The sequence below is a fragment of the Gymnoscopelus microlampas genome (genome assembly GCF_963454915.1).
Source record: "Gymnoscopelus microlampas genome assembly, chromosome: 11".
NCBI lineage: Eukaryota > Metazoa > Chordata > Actinopteri > Myctophiformes > Myctophidae > Gymnoscopelus > Gymnoscopelus microlampas.
The window spans coordinates 5,078,298-5,094,944 of NC_139948.1; the positions used below are offsets into that span (position 1 = coordinate 5,078,298).

General features: G+C 41.1%; 1 pseudogene across 1 annotated transcript in view; it reads left to right on the forward strand.

Annotated features, from left to right (window-relative positions):
- LOC311054516 (high affinity choline transporter 1-like) overlaps positions 1-12,882 on the forward strand; it is a 52,416-nt pseudogene extending 39,534 nt beyond the window's left edge. The window contains exon 9 of the transcript in view: positions 12,322-12,882. The product of the transcript in view is annotated as a high affinity choline transporter 1-like (transcript). The remainder of the gene's footprint in view (positions 1-12,321) is intronic.
- The last annotated feature ends 3,765 nt before the right edge of the window (positions 12,883-16,647 follow it).

Below are 16,647 nucleotides of genomic sequence, written 5' to 3' on the forward strand. Positions count from 1 at the left end.
TCTGTGCTACTGCTCATGTAGCCTAGTCGCTTCTTTTGGCTTTGTTTTCATAGAACTGACTGCTTATTTCACTCATGCAAGAGAGCCTAGTCAGCCTACGTGACACATAACATCACACTTTTGCGGATTCCCCTGTATTGCACGTTTAGATGGAGAAGCGAGGCTGCGTCATTTTCACCCTGAAAGGTGGTTTCACTAAGGATTAGGGTTGCACTTAACTTTCATAGCCTAAGCATAAGTAGGCTAGGCTAACTATTTTTGTTGCTGATACAAATTTAATTTACTTCTACTCAACTACATCTCAGAGGCAAATATTGTGCATTACATTATAAAACATACATTTAACACTTTAGCCCTATTTTACACCTACAAGTATAATACCTACTTGTAGATCTGCTATTTTCAAACATTTTAGTACTTTCACTTTTGGAACTTTACGTACATTTTGATACCAATACTATTGTACTTTCACACAAGTACATTGCGACACACGCGCACGCGCACACACACACACACACACACACACACACACACACACACACACACACACACACACACACACACACACACACACACACACACACACACATCCTTTATATTGGTAGCCAACCGATGAACCTCTCTGTTGAGTTATTTTGGTTGCATTGGAATGGCTGAGATTTCATTTTAAAGACCACTTTTACATTTTGTGCTGCAGATTGGGGCAAAAAAAGCCTGCCGCTAGCGGCTATATTATGACTTTAGTCATTTCTTGTTTTTGAATAAATTCAAAGGGAAATGTCTCTAATTATCTCAACAGTAGAAATGTCAGCACTCGCAAGGGGAACAAACCGAATCCTGGTTACTACATGGTACAACTTCCTAAATCTCTTAAAAAGAGTTTTCCTGTATCACATTTAACCATGTTAGACGGATATGTAGCTCTGATGAGGACTTTAGAAACCTGCTGACACTTTTGGTGTTAGTAGGTCAAATTTGACCCGTTATTTAACCCTGTAGAACCTGAACTATGAAGGAAAGGTCCGAAAATTCCAACATTTTGAAAAGGGACACTTTACTAGGTCTTAAAACATTTATTTTTATTTTTTTTAACAGTCCTTTGTATGATTTATTTGTTGTATCATAAACTGCTCAAAAAAAGTTCGGAAACTTAACTTCGGTCAATTATATCTCCACTTTAATAATACCAATTTTTATCGTTGATTAGTCACCTTTACAACGAGGTACAGCTTGTAAGGATCGGGCATTCGTGGAATGAGCAACACAGCTAAACGTGTGGGTAGCGCCTCCAAAACATTTGGCAAAATCACCCAATATGCTTCTGTTGGTAATCGCTCTTGTTTTGAGCAACCTGCCAGCACACACCTGCTAAGTGGTGTGTGCCAGTAGTCACAGGTGTGTGACTGCCTCACAGGTGAGTGACTGGCACCTGAACATGGGTCCTGCAACTTTGTTGAGTTGGGGGTTGGGTTGTCTTGGGTTGTTGTCTTGCTTGTTGACTTCACCAGTCTCACAGAATTTGGTTCTAAGTTTGCAAATGGTACCAGGGCTGACATCAAATAATGCGTAATCTGCGTAACGGAACACCAGCTTCACTTGCCCTATTGCACAGGCCTTATCCTGAAGGGACAAACGTGGCATCTTTCCATGGGGGCAGTGTTGCTGCTTGGAGCATACACACTCCAACTCAACAAAGTTGCAGAACCCATGTTCAGGTGCCAGTCACTCACCTGTGAGGGAGTCACACACCTGTGATTATTGGCACACACCTCTCAGCAGGTGTGTGCTGGCAGGTTGCTCAAAACAAGAGCGATTACCACCAGAAGCATATTGGGTGATTTTGGCAAATTTTTTGGAGGCGCTACCCACACATTTAGCTGCGTTGCTCATTCTACGAATACCCGATCCTTACAAGCTGTACCTCGTTGTAAAGGTGACTAATCAACGATAAAAATGATACAAAACACAATACCAATTGGTATTATTAAAGTGGAGATATAATTGACCGAAGTTAAGTTTCTGAACTTTTTTTGAGCAGTTTATTTGATACAAGGGGTATTACTGCCTTTAGTCCATGAGCCAGACAAGATTTCATTACCGAAAGAGTGGGCAAAACCAAACCTATATAAAATTGTTCATAGGGTCAGTACGAGTAAATAAATATATGATAACCTCTCCACAGGAGCAGCTTTTTCATGGTTATCACACATTTTGTGATTTTCCCCATACGTACATGACAGGTGAAAAAATGACAACATTTAAAAAAGAGTTATCATAATGAAACTTCCTGAGTTGATTACTTACATGAAGACAATGATTTTTCGTATTACAAGTTTTCTGAAATTGTATATTTAAATATGCAAATTAGGCATTAGGAAAATATGCCTGAATTTGCATAACTTTCCAAATCAACATTGGAACATTGGACAAAGCCAGAGTCAACATTCTTATTTAATTTTGTTAAGATGTTGGAGTCAAAGGTTTTTAACAAGGGAATATTCAATATCTGGCTCAATTTTGGGGCTCTGGCTCATGGACTAAATGCCAAATTTGCATATTTAAATATACAATTTCAGAAAACTTGTAATACGATAAATCATTGTCTTCATGCAAGTAATCAACTCAGGAAGTTTCATTATGATAACACTTTTTCAAATGTTGTCATTTTTTCACCTGTCATGTACGTATGGGGAAAATCACAAAATGTGTGATAACCATGAAAAAGCTGCTCCTGTGGAGAGGTTATCATATATTTATTTACTCGTACTGACCCTATGAACAATTTTATATAGGTTTGGTTTTGCCCACTCTTTTGGTAATCATTTGTCAATTTTGGGGCTCTGGCTCATGGACTACTTGGGGTATTACTGGTTTTACTGCCTCCCCCTGGCCAGCCGAGGCGCCTGATGGAGGGGAAAGGAACTGGTTGGAATAACGTGTTCCTTCCACGCGCTACGTCCAACCAGGGAAACTCTCCCCTGTCAGGTGACAAGAAGGTCAGTTGGCTCTTATGCATTGAAGGAGGCATGAGCTCGGCCCTGGCCTCCCTAGGTTGGTAGAGGGAGTGTAGTGCCCAGGATTACATAGAGATTGGCACTGGGTGTAAAAAATAGGGTTAAAAAAAAAAAATCAAGTCGGTTTTAACATTACAAAAAAATATATTTTAGACCTAGTATCAAATATACAAATTGTAAAGGACTATAGACCTGTAGTATCAAATATGATACAAACACTTTTGACATCATAAAAAACAAACTCCAATGCTACATTTTGAGAGCTCATAAGTGCATTCAAGTTATCCAACACTTATTTCAAAATATTAGTAAAGATATACTAGGAAAACTTGCCCGAACTGAAAATAATTGTTTGTTAGTAGTGCATCAACCTCTCCTGTTTAGTTGATGGCAGCCATTTTGGGTCAGACCACCTGAGGCTCTGTGACTACCTGCAATGCAAATGGTATGGTCCAGGGGGAAGTGGGGATGTGTCAGATGATACAACAGGTTATTGGTCCAAGTATTGATTACACTGATTTATTAAAAAATCAGTGTAATGTGTGTATCATATATGATACGTTTGGTGATATAGGGTTAACTAAGCCCAAAATACTAAAGAAAAATTATGTCCCACCTCATAGCTGACTTATTATGCATTCATACATGTTAACACTATTTAGAATATTATTTTGGGTTAGGGTGTCATCTTTCAATATTAGCTTGTTTTCAATTATACAAATGTAAAAATGTACTCATTACATTTCCTATAATGAAGACAATGGATAATGATGTTATCTGGTTATAATAGACTAATATTAGAACACACTTCCAAAAAATACCAGTACCACGAGAAGGCAGCCGGGAATTCCACATTTTCCCGGCCGTGAATCTATAGACGAATCCACGGAGCACTGCCCTGCCCGCATCCATTGCTGCGGTGTCAGTCTCAGTCAGCTGTTGCTGCAGTGTCAGTCAGCTGCAGACAGTCACTGACTGCTCACCTTACTCTTTTACCTGCTTTTTACTAACTTTTACTAACACTAACTTTACAAAGATGTACAGAAAATCGGGACAAACCACCTACGTCAGGTGCCAGTTGGCTAGTTTATGGCTGCTCTGCTAACGTCAACAGACGGACAGAACCGCAGCAGCAGCTGACTGACACCGCAGCAATGTGGCGCCCTCTACAGGGTAGCGCTCCGTGGATTTGTGTATAACCTTGTGTCACCAGGATTTTCCAAAGAGCGAAGTTGAGTCGGTCACATGAAGATACCAAGGATGTGTCAGTGATGTCAATGTGGTTTATAAACAGCTTCGTCCGTGCTACTTCCTGTTTTATAACAGTGACATCACTGTTGAATCATTCATTGCTATCTTTATCTTTGCCTTTGTTTCAACGTGTGTTGAATTTCAGCGCCATCGCTACAAGCGATGGTAGCCAATTTTGTCACGATCGCGCTAATGAAACACTAAACGGTATTGTTATTTCATGTCAGTATTCAAGTACCAGTATCAGAAGATGTAACCCAAGTAAAGTAAGTCACTCTGCAAGTTGAACTTAAGTTTTCCACCTGTCCAAAGTCATTTCTGATACAGAAATAACCTTTATTTAAAAAAAAAAGGTCAATGATATAACATTATGTAGTGATATAATAATACATCAATAGCAGCCAGTGATGTGTCATTTGGCAGCTACACCGCCCCCCCCCCCCCCACCCCCACAGGACCATGCTGGCCCGCGAACATTTTAGGAACTGTCAGCCAGTCCGTGGTAACAGAAATAGCTGGTAAAAATTTAATTATTTTTCATAAACCAAAACTTTATTTTAATCCTAATAGCAAATCAAATTGAGGCCAAGTTTCTCTCTCTCAAACATGTAAACATTGAATATTGACAATTTGGGGGGAATTGAGCCACACTTATCTGCCGGTCATATTTGACCCATCTCTTTTTTTTATAGAGACCAATTCTGTTGTTGAGCCGTGACGTATGCGCCCCGTCACAACGACTTCCGGGTCCAAGTGTGTGTTTTCCCAATATGCGCAGTGCTGTGTCCCTTGCTGCTTTAACAGATCTGAGACTAAAATAACGACTAAAGTGTCATTCTACCGCTTTCCTGGCAACGACAAAGAGAAGAGGAAATCGTTTTATATATATATATATATATATATATATAAAAATGTAATATTATACTGTTAATAATAATAATACATAAATATGTATATAAATATATATATATATATATATATATATATATATATATATATATATATATATATATATATATATTAGCATACCTTTTACTGTCTATGATATTAGCATTAAGACCCTTTTTAACCCTCAATGGTTAATTTCTGAAACCTTTTCTTTTCTGAAAAATTGTAAAAAGATTTACGGGCTCCAACATGTTTGTTTACAATGAAGAGTGGATGGCGCTGGTGCCTTTTGGACCCGGAAGTGACGTCGGACTACTAAATGACGTCAGACTTAAAAACCGAATAACTAAAATAGGGATATTTAATTTTGGTGCGTTAAAATAGCTGTTTCTGAGGATATCATGAAGCCTTGTTCCAATAAAGCAAATGTAAAGGCTTTTTATCTATTTAAACTTGAAAATTACCCTAACACAATGGAATGGTTAAGGAACAGTCAATTATCCTTAAAGACCATTTTGAAAAAAGTGTTACAAAGAAGTGACCTTGAGATCCCTGAATAGCAGGATCACTGATTGCAGGAATGCCCTTCGTAACTATGATGCATCCAGTCGAGTCTAGCTGTCCACTTTACTAAGGCTAATCATAGTATTTCTACTCAGTCCAGTCTAGCTGTCCACTTTACAAAGGCTAATCGTAGTATTTTTACTCTCAAAATATTACATTTTGATAGGATATTTTAGCATCGGAACAGTATTAGATTAGTATGATTCATGGACTCCATGGATTCATCATTATGATTGTAGGCCTTGCACTCTGGTTTTATGACTGTGGTGGATGCTGACTGGGATTTGCTATTTCCTCCCCCCCATCTGTATTACCTTTGAAAACTGGGGTATGGAAGGCTAAACTTGAAAATGACTTTGTTGTTGTTGTTTTCCTGGCAATAATGTGTTTGCTTCATCTATTTGTTTTTTGATCTAGCATTACTTGTGGTACATTTGTATGTTAAATTAGTTTATTACACGGCTTGGTTGAATGCTCGATTCTGATTGGTCAGTCATCGGTCATTATTTCTGGATAATGACCGATGATAATGACCGGTGAGACCGACGAGGAAACTGTGTAATCAGAGACTCAGAACACCTGCTCATATCAACCTGCGCTGCTTGGTTTTATGCTTTATCCAACATGACAGCCATGTAAACAAACAACCAATGTCATTTACAACTAAACGTTGCTCTCAAGAATGTTTTTGAAAACATTTGAAGTGAGAAATAGATGATGCAATGACCGAAAAGTGATTCTATTTGATCCACTGCACTTCCTTGTTTATCGCACAACAACGGGGGAAATACTAAAACGCTCGCCCCAAAACACAGTCGCCCCGGGGCAAATCCGGCGGTATTACAGGCAAATCGGCAGTATATACAGTAGAATGGGGGGCGAGTGTGTTTTGGGGCGAGTTTTTTTTAATTTTGTCATTTGTTTTCCGAAGCGAACTTGTCCGCCCAGGCCAATACTTATGGGATACTTTCATTGCCGTAAGCAAGGAAATACTTTGTTTTGTTGTTACTTTTGGGTACATTTATTTATGTATTTTATATGTATTATATTAAGTAGCCGTGTAATAAGCGGGATAATGCATGGGGAGGTAGTCATTATTGAAATTTAAAGCCCGACAGGGAGATTAATTATATTGTATGATTGTTCACTATTGTCCTAAGGTCTGGACACGCTGGTTTCATCAGGTGATGATCACATGACCTGCACAGATATTTGTCTCCGCCAGGAGACATTGTTTTCACTTTCTGTCCCTCCCCCCCTCGGCCAAGCTAACATTGGTCAAGCCTCACATGACACGTGACAATACGGTGAAATAGTGTGATCTGATTGGCTAGTGACGTATAGCGGCCTATAAATACATGTGTCACTTTGAAAGAGTCTTAGCCTCTTTCAAAGTGAGGTAAGACAGGAATAATCACGAAATGGCTGAGAAATGGCGGATACTGTAACAATTGGATAGGACACTTACACAGACAGGACAGATAGGACACTTACACAGACAGGACGGATAGGACACTTACATAGACAGGACGGATAGGACACTTATACAGACAGGACGGATAGGACACTTATACAGACAGGACGGATAGGACACTTATACAGACAGGACGGATAGGACAGTTATACAGACGGATAGGACACTTGCGTCATGTTACTATGACACAGTAACATGTTCTATTTTTTGTAAGAATTAGAACATAAGAATTAGAACATTCCCAACATTCCCAACACAAGTCTGCTGGCGGAGACTTGTGCTCCGAGGAGCACTTTTTCTAGTTAAGACTGTATTCAAGATGATGTTTCTGTCATTCATATTTAGTCTAAAGAAGAGCTTTGGCTCTAAATGTTACTCACTCGTAACATTTACACTTGACGACTTCACCCATTTTCAACCTTTCAATCTTCATATAATTAGGCCTCACTAATGCTCATGATAATAAGGTAAAAATAATAATCTACTCGTCCTGAGGACACTTCAGAAACCTGCCTACTAGTGACGTCATCGTTATTATTATTATTTTTTAAAGTTGAATGCGAGAACAATGGCTTCCATATAGCATGCAAACTTTCCAGGATTAGAAAGCCTGCAATTTCTATTACAGTAGCTTGGATTCCCCAGCAATGTCACTGGTAGAAGGGTTTCTGAACTGTCCACAGCCCTTCTCTGAGACACACAGAGTAGACACAAATTGTACCATATTATAATGAGCATTAGTGAGGAATAATTATATGAACATAGGTTGAAAATGGGTGAAGTCGTGCTTTAAGGGAGCTACAGTGTGCAGAGCTTCTTTTTATATTTATTTTTTGCTTTTGATCCGTGTTCGTTTGAGTCCATCACCTGCCTTCAAGGTTTTTCGATGTCTGTGATCTCTTTTGACCTCTGTTCGAATCCCGGGTAGGATATGAAAGTTATGGATTGCAGCTTTATTGAATTAAAGAAATACATTTGGGACCTTATAGACTAGGTCAGTTTTCCAAAAATCTTAACCCTGAAGGCAAATCGTGTTAATTTATGGCACACATGTTTTCTAGGGGTATTAAGGTGTGCTGAATCCAAATCTGCTGTGTGCCAAGCTCAAAAATGGCCACTAAGCCCTCAAAATGGACCATTTAAAGATGGCGGCCACCACTATGCTGAAACATAATAAAACGCTATATGTTTGATTAAACAAGGTAGAAAATAGACTGAAATGTCTTTTTTTATGTTTACATATATAGGGAATACAATGCAATATTCTGATTTAAGATAAATTGTGAAGGAACCACTTTTATATAATTTATATTGTTAAAATTGGCCTCTTTGGTAATGAATAATGTTGTTTTTTGGGGGGGTTGGTAATGAATAATTGCTTTAAGATGTATAATTGCCTTAATTTGTGTTTCTGACTTGTATTTGCTCAGTGTTCTGGCAGGTTTCTTGCAATTGCACGCTTCAATGCACTCCATGTGTACTTTCCTGCAGCCGCAGCGTTGGCTGAGACATCCCTTTGTGCAACTGCTTGACGTGATCTCCCTGCATGCTTTTGGCATAGGTGCAGGGAAAACAGCCGTGGCACCAACTGACCATTCAGGTGCATCCATCCCATTTCGGTCACTGGAGGAAGACCAGGATGTGGCAAGTGAGCTTGGTTCCAGACAAGAACTTGAGAGTGGGACTCATGATGTGAAACTGCTGCATCTGAGATTGGTGGCAGAGTCTCTTGTGCACGACCTATACAAAACAACTTGACTCTCGCTTCATTGCATGTATCAACTTCAGGCACACCGTATATCTTACAGATGAATTTCTCTGTTGACCTCGCTATGTCTACTGTGAGAGGGCCTTTTCCAAGCCCAATGAGACCTGTGTGATGTTGCTGGAACACCTGCCAGGCTGTTTTCTTACTGTGGCCACTGAACTATGACATGCTGTCACAGCCAGTGACAGCATGGAAGGCAAGTAGTGTGTCAACTTGATCAGCAGAAAGCAACATGCAAAGTTCATGTACTGGAAGATACTTCGGCGCCTTTGATGTCCCAGCTTTCATGTAGAGACGCTTACATTGCATTCTGACATAGTGTGCCAGAAGTAGAAGAAGCACATCTGTATCACGTGCTGACACAACTAGTGTTTCCATTTGAGCATGGATGCAATGCAAAATCAGTTGTGCGTCAGCTTCCTCATGGTCAGCACTTAGAGAAGAGACTTCAAGATCTGGATCCGATGACAAATCCTTCGGCAAACCCCCCTGATACAACTTAGATTATTAGGGCTGTGTTTAATCAGATGGTTTGAAAGCAATTGAGCAAGGTCTGGTGGAAGAGGAACTGACTTGTTCTCTATTTTACAACGTATTGGTCGGTGGCGCTGCTTGCGTTTAATCCTTGTGCCCGCTTTGATTGTTTCCTCTTGATACCTGTCAAAGACTACATCAATTCTCTGGTAGTTGTCTCCCATTCTAAACACAGCTCCAGCAAACATGTTGGCATATTCACCAAATGTTCCAGGTTGCTTTCCTAGTGCCATCACGAGTGCTTGGCCATCAACGACGACGAATGTGAACATCTACTTCGCGCCCACGCAGAAGCTCAAAACATCGAGGACAGGGACAAAGCAGCAGATGAGATCTTCAGCAGGCTGGATGAGAATCGCAGGTAAAGATGGACTGAGACTATGGAGTCAATCGACTTCACACACTCCAGCCGCCGGGCGTGGCAGACCCTGAACAAGCTGACTGGAAGGTCAACAACCCCAGCACAATGTCCCATCACAGCAAATTCCATTGCGTCGCTTCTGCTGAGTAATGGCCGGTTCCCTAATGCAGATTTCACCAGAAAAACATCAGCAAGAGTCCATGAGCTGCTCAGGAACCCAGGATGCGACTTAAACCTATCCAACGACTTCACGGCTCAGGAAATCGAGCAGGCCATCCAATGCATGAAGACCGGTAAGGCGCCAGGCATAGATGGTATCCATGCGGAATATATTAAACATCAAGGCAAGAAGGCAAACGACTGGCATTGCTCCTTCCTCTCCGCATGTCTTCACCACTCAAAGCTGCCGAATATCTGGCGTTGTGCTAAGGTGATCGCCCTGCTAAAGCCTAACAAGCCGAGCGATGACCCCAAGGGATACCGGCCCATCTCACTGTTGTGCATCCCATTCAAGCTCCTGGAACGCCTCATTCTGGCCCGCATCACCCCAGTGATCGACCCCCAGCTACCCAAAGAACAAGCAGGGTTCCGAAGTGGCAGGTCAACAACAGACCAGGTAACCCTCCTGTGCCAAGACATAGAGGACAGCTTCCAGGCAGGAGAGAAGGCCGGTGCCGTCTTTGTGGACCTCACAGCTGCCTACGACACGGTCTGGCTACGTGTGCTACACATGAAGCTTCTGGAAACCATCCCAGATAAGCACATGGTGAGCTTTATAATGGAGACGCTGAGCAACCGCAGCTTCCGGCTACTGACCAGCAACGGCCAGAGCAGCAGGGTGAGAAAGCTCAAGAACGGTGGCCCACAGGGTTCGGTGCTGGCACCCACGCTGTTTAACATCTACATCCATGACCTACCCCCAACAACATCAAGGAAGTACGGTTATGCAGATGACCTGGCCATCCTAACCAGCAAACCATCCTGGCAGGCAGTGGAGGAGGGCCTCTCGGAGGACATGAGCATCCTGTCCTCGTACCTGAAGGACTGGCGCCTCAAGCTCAGTGTGGACAAGACCGTGTCTACAATGTTGCTGGACTGGCAACGGAGCTGAGGATCTGATGACATACGCAAGAAGAAGAAGATCCACTTTGATAGTGTTTTGCTTTCCCTTGGAAAGTTGCACAACTTAATATAAAGAGTCAAATGTCTTGGCCTTATTCTTTCGAATAGGTGGTTTCAGAGCCAGGTGCTGGTCACTATCTGGAGGCTCACACAGACGTTTCTCGACAAAGACTTTCATTTGTACTATTTGTACTCCAAGTTCTTCTGCATTAAGCAGAGATTCCTGAATCTTAGATGTGACTACATCCTTGTTGATCATGTTTTTCAATGTGTCGCCACCATCTTGAAACACACCATGCTGTTTCAATGACACAACTATTCTGCCTTCATCAGAGTCGTCTTTTTCTTTTTTTTTGTGCACTCATTGTGTGTGTACTCATCATCTTCATTGCCTGATGTCATTCCTAGCAAAGCTGTTGTCTGATAAACTATGTGTGTCCTCAGATTATATGACAATGTCCATCTACTCAGTGCAGACCCTATTCTGGTAATACCTACTAAGCCTCCACTCTTCTTTCCTGTAGCATTTAGCCATTCTCTACTTTGGTCCGCTGAGCAAGGTGTTTGTGGCTGATATTTGAGTTAGGCCATCACTTTATACCACAGGCTTGCAATATGCTCTTTCAGCAGTTTCTTCACAAGTATTATGGACTTGGTTACCTTTATATAATGACACATTTATGTACATCATTATTGGGAACATATATTGGTGAATAATATTCACCAATAAATGACAATTTTCACAATATGAGTTTTAAGCAGTTTCTTCACACTTGATTTCAAATCAAAATATTTAATTGGATTCCTCATAAATGAAAAACTAAAAAAAAAAGAAAAGTTTCTACCTTGTTTAGTCAAAAAGATGCTTTGTAATATATTCCAGCATAGTGGCGGCCGCCATCTTTAAATGGTCCATTTTGAGGGCTTAGCGGCCATTTTTGAGCTTGGCACACAGCAGATTTGGATTCAGCACACCTTAATACCCCTAAAAAACATGTGTGCCATAAATTAACACGATTTGCCTTCAGCACTTTAAATAAGCACATTTTCTGAAATCCTGCCTAGTCTATTATCATTGAACAAGTATAAACACTCCTGAGACCAGAGTTTTAAGCCCAATGTATACTTTGTCGTATGATGGTGTCACGCGCTGAAAATAGCAAATGTACAAGCTTGTAGATTTGCTATTTTCTGCATGCCACACCGCCATACGACGGGGCATAAATTCGGTATTAGTCACAAGACGGAGATCAGACGGCCAACACTGATCTGCATCGTCATTAAGCAAATACTTAGATTTAATATGTCGTCATTTTGTAATAAGTCTTTTCCACTCTCTCTCAAGGCATCAGAGAGGGAGTATGCATGGGTGATCCGCCTAAGTGTGCTGCTAGTGGGCTTGGCTGGCACCGGTCTGGCCTTCACTGGGAAAGGAGTCATGGCTTTCTGGCTGATAAGTGCAGACCTGCTGTACTGCATGATCTTCCCGCAGATCATCTGTGTCGTACATTGTCCCTTCGCTAACGGATACGGTGCTGCCACCGGCTACTTCCTGGGGACTTTTCTGAGACTTCTGAGTGGGGTGCCTCTTCTCCACATCCCCCCTGTCCTGATGTTTCCCGGTTGGAGGGAGGATGAGTTAACAGGGGACATCCACCAGTATTTTCCCTTCAGGTCTTTGATAATGTTGCTAACCTTGCTCATCATTCCCTCAGCCTCCTTGTTGGCACGTATGGTGTTCACCCGCCACATGCTGCCTCCTTCCTGGGACGTCCTTGGTGTCTTTAGGGAGGCTGGGAAGGCTGTAAAGGGTTTAAATGGAGCGGGGAGAGCAGAAGTAAGCTTACCTGCTGCTACTGAGACTACTGAGAATTTGCTGGCTACCTCCTCCACCTCCAGCTGCTAGGAGGACGGTAGAACCCAACCGATGATGCATAGGTTATATGCCAATAATCCCGATTTTGGAGAAAACTAGACTACCGATTACCAATGTTTTGTAAGAAAGAAATAAAAAGGGCAAAATCTTGAAATGTTGGATTTAATTAAAGTTCTACTAATTATACAATGAACAAGCAATGATATATATTAAAAAAAGTGTATACACATAAACTGAACTGCATTTTATTTAACTGCTTAAGCCCTATTCATGAATTAAAAAGAAGAATCAGCTTTTTTTTTAAATGTTTAAAAATGGTTGTTAAAATTCTACAAAAAAGTCAAATAATGGCCACCATACCACCCAAATAGATATATATATCGGTCAGCTCTATAGGAGCTCAAGGCCCTGATGCTAGATAGGAGAGTGTGTGTTGGCTAGACTACACAGCTGCTTTTTCTTCATCTGGTGATGCTGGTCATTCTAGGTCAATCGAGTTATTTGTGTGTATTAAAATCAACTAAATGTACCGGAAATTACAAATTAAAATTAAAATAAGGGTGTGGGGGGTGTCCTCTATGTTGCCAACACGTTGTCTGTCTCTGCAAGAACTTACTGCCTTTTTCATAGAACGTTTTTTCTTTTTTTATATAATTTGAATAAAAGATCACAGCCCGAAATTCCGATGTGGAATCGGTGCTGGGTCTCACTCATTCCCCAAACTTAGTCAAACAGCCCCATAATTTGTCCATTTACTCCATCTTCTATTAAACTCAGGCTCGTTGTTTCTAATTCGAAACGTTATTCTCTCCATTTCAAATCTTCTAAAGGGTCTTTACTTGGTACCCTCCTTTTTTCCCTGTTCACAAATATCTTTGCCAAAAATAGCCTATACAAGCTCGAAACGTATATCTTGTAGATCTGCTTTTTTTTGCCAAATGTTCACCTGTTATGACCTACCCATAAAGGGGACGCTGGTTCAAGTGGTTAATCGTAGTGGTAATTGTAGTGGAAATGTTCTTCTCTGCATAATATAATATTATGGCACTGTAACTTTTTGAATTAATACATTGTCATTTTGTCCAATCTGTATGGTAGAGTATGTTAATACAATATAACTTATACAATTGGGGGGGGGTTGTATTTGGTCTCCCTACTCTTCTATTGAGAAATTTAGATTGTGTCAAAGGTCATGTCTCACCTAGACACAGGATTTGCCACACATTTTGACCTATTGGTCAAGATTCAATTTATCCCTTGAGCAAGCAGGCCTTAGCCTGGTAAACCCCCCTCCCTCCGGAAATCTCATTTGCATTTGATTTCAGGAAGGAGGTCTGGGATCGCGCAGGGAGTAAAGCTGCCCGCAACGCTGCGTATTCGAACCAATCAGCGGCTGCTAGGGGCGGGATCATCCAATCACCTGCCTAATAGCTTGAAAAAAAGAAAAACCTCTCTGTCATCGATTCTGCTTACGGAGTCTCAGATGGAAGTAGGCTGTGAAACAAATGTGTGCCGCAAGCTTCTTCCATTTGACGGTGTCAGGTTAAGCAGGCCGGCTCTATTAGCTCAATGGTAAAAATGTTAGCACTTGCACAGGAAACCAGGTTAAAATCCGGAAAAGAAGAGGAAAGTTACATCTTTAAGTGAGTATAGGTTTGAAAACACTGAGCAAGAGCTAACCAGCTATCCTCAGACAGCTGCTGTTTGGACTTTAGTCGTGCACAGGGATGATGTCACTCACACAGAAGAATGAGCTCTGGGTGACTTAAAAATAATGGCATCCATGATTTAATATTTCTAGATATGAACAAGAATTATTTTATCTCATGCGTTTTTCAAGGTACTTTATGACAGTTTTAGAGGTGTGTTTTTCTCTGGGTGTGTATGCAAGGGGAATATGCTTTTTGGGTCAAACTGTAGTATCAGAGTTGGCCACTATACCACCTGCACCACATTCACCCCTTCCAGTCCAGGGAATCATTCACCCCTTCCAGTCCAGGGAATGTGTGCATGCACGTGTGCACGCAAGCGCGCGTGTGCACATATGCACACACACACGCACACACACACACACACACACACACACACACACACACACACACACACACACACGCACACACGCACACACGCACACACACCACTGACTCCACTGACTCCACACACTTCCACACCTCACTGTACATTTTTATATTCAAGTCGATTGAGTTAAAAAAACATTTGTTTTGTTTGTACTTTAAAGTATTGTATCCCTTTTTATTATGATTACTGAGCTTGGTTGCCAATAGAAGCATATGCTGGGGCTTGGTTGTAACAGTTGGTATGGTCCATAATTATGGATGAGACTTGCATCCATGAAACCCCGTTCCCAACAGTTGGTACGGTCCATGGAAACACAAGTTCATTGTCTGTTTTCCAGACGAAATTGACCTAAACACATGTACCTTAAAGTATGCATTTCGCTTTGCACGTGACAGCAGCGTTAAACATTGAATTTATACAATATGTTGTACCTTTGTATTGTTGTACCTTCATACAACAATAAATAAAGGGAAAACTGGTTGAGGTGTCCTGTGTCCTAAATGTTTAATGTGTAGTAGAGGAAGTGTGAATGGCATTGGTCGATAACGTACTGTGTCGTCCCCTTAGCCACTTAAACCCTATATACAGTACTTTGTTGTACGTCAAATATCAAAAATGCAGATCTACAAGCTCACAGCACATCACAAAGTGATGCGTTGTGAGCTTGTAGATCTGCTATTTCCGTCAGATTTTGCCTATTTTCTGCAAATATTTGACTACGACATCCCAGAAAAGGGACAGTAGGGTTCAGGTGAAGGGACTTAGACCTGCACTAAAGCACCTTAAATCACCCGTTGCTTCAGAGGCTAATTGTCCACAAGAAATAATACATGATTAGCCGACGGGTTACAAGGTTAAAACTGGTAAAACAGCAATTACATTACAAAGTGTATCTTTTACATGTACAATGTGTTGGTCAAAGGTGCAGTAAGAGATATTGTGTTCAAATAAGTGTTACATAGCTCTATATTCTTGTATAAATCATGGCTATAGAGTGTTTCAGTAACAGGGGTCTTCTGTCTCTCCAGCTCTTTGGTCAACAAAATAAATTCACCTTCACTGACACTAGAGGGAGCCAACAGCACATGCAGTGGGTGAGGCTGAGGACTGGGGATGTTTTGACCAACCTTTATACTTGTTGTAACCATTTAAACCCTGCTTTTTTCCCCTTCTACAACACATCTCAGAAGTCAATCAGAGTTCTAAGTAATTTGATTGTCTCTAATTTGATTGTCTGTCTGTCTGTCTGTCTGTCTGTCTGTCTGTCTGTCTGTCTGTCTGTCTGTCTGTCTGTCTGTCTGCTCCACTCTGGTGTTAAGTGGCCTACTTTGTTGTATCACATGGTGTGTCACTTGCACCCCTAAAGCACTGTCCAACTTCATAGTCAGTAGTGAATATTACCATATTTGTATGTATTTACTTTTTTCTCTTGGCTGTATCCACCTGTTTCCTAGGCTTGTGTTTTCCACTTCCTGTCGGATTTCATTGGATATCATTAGTCATCTGACCGGTTTCATTGGATTTCATTGGATCAAAAGACAGGAAGTGGAACACAGTGAAAAGCCTAGGAAACAGGTGGATACTTTCTTGTCTTGCCCTGTAACCTCTATTGTTTTTAACTGCTGTACTGTCCTTGTTGACTGAAAAAAAAAAATCACCTTCACTGACGCTAGAGGGAGCCAACAGCACATGCAGTGGGTGAGGCTGAAGACTGGG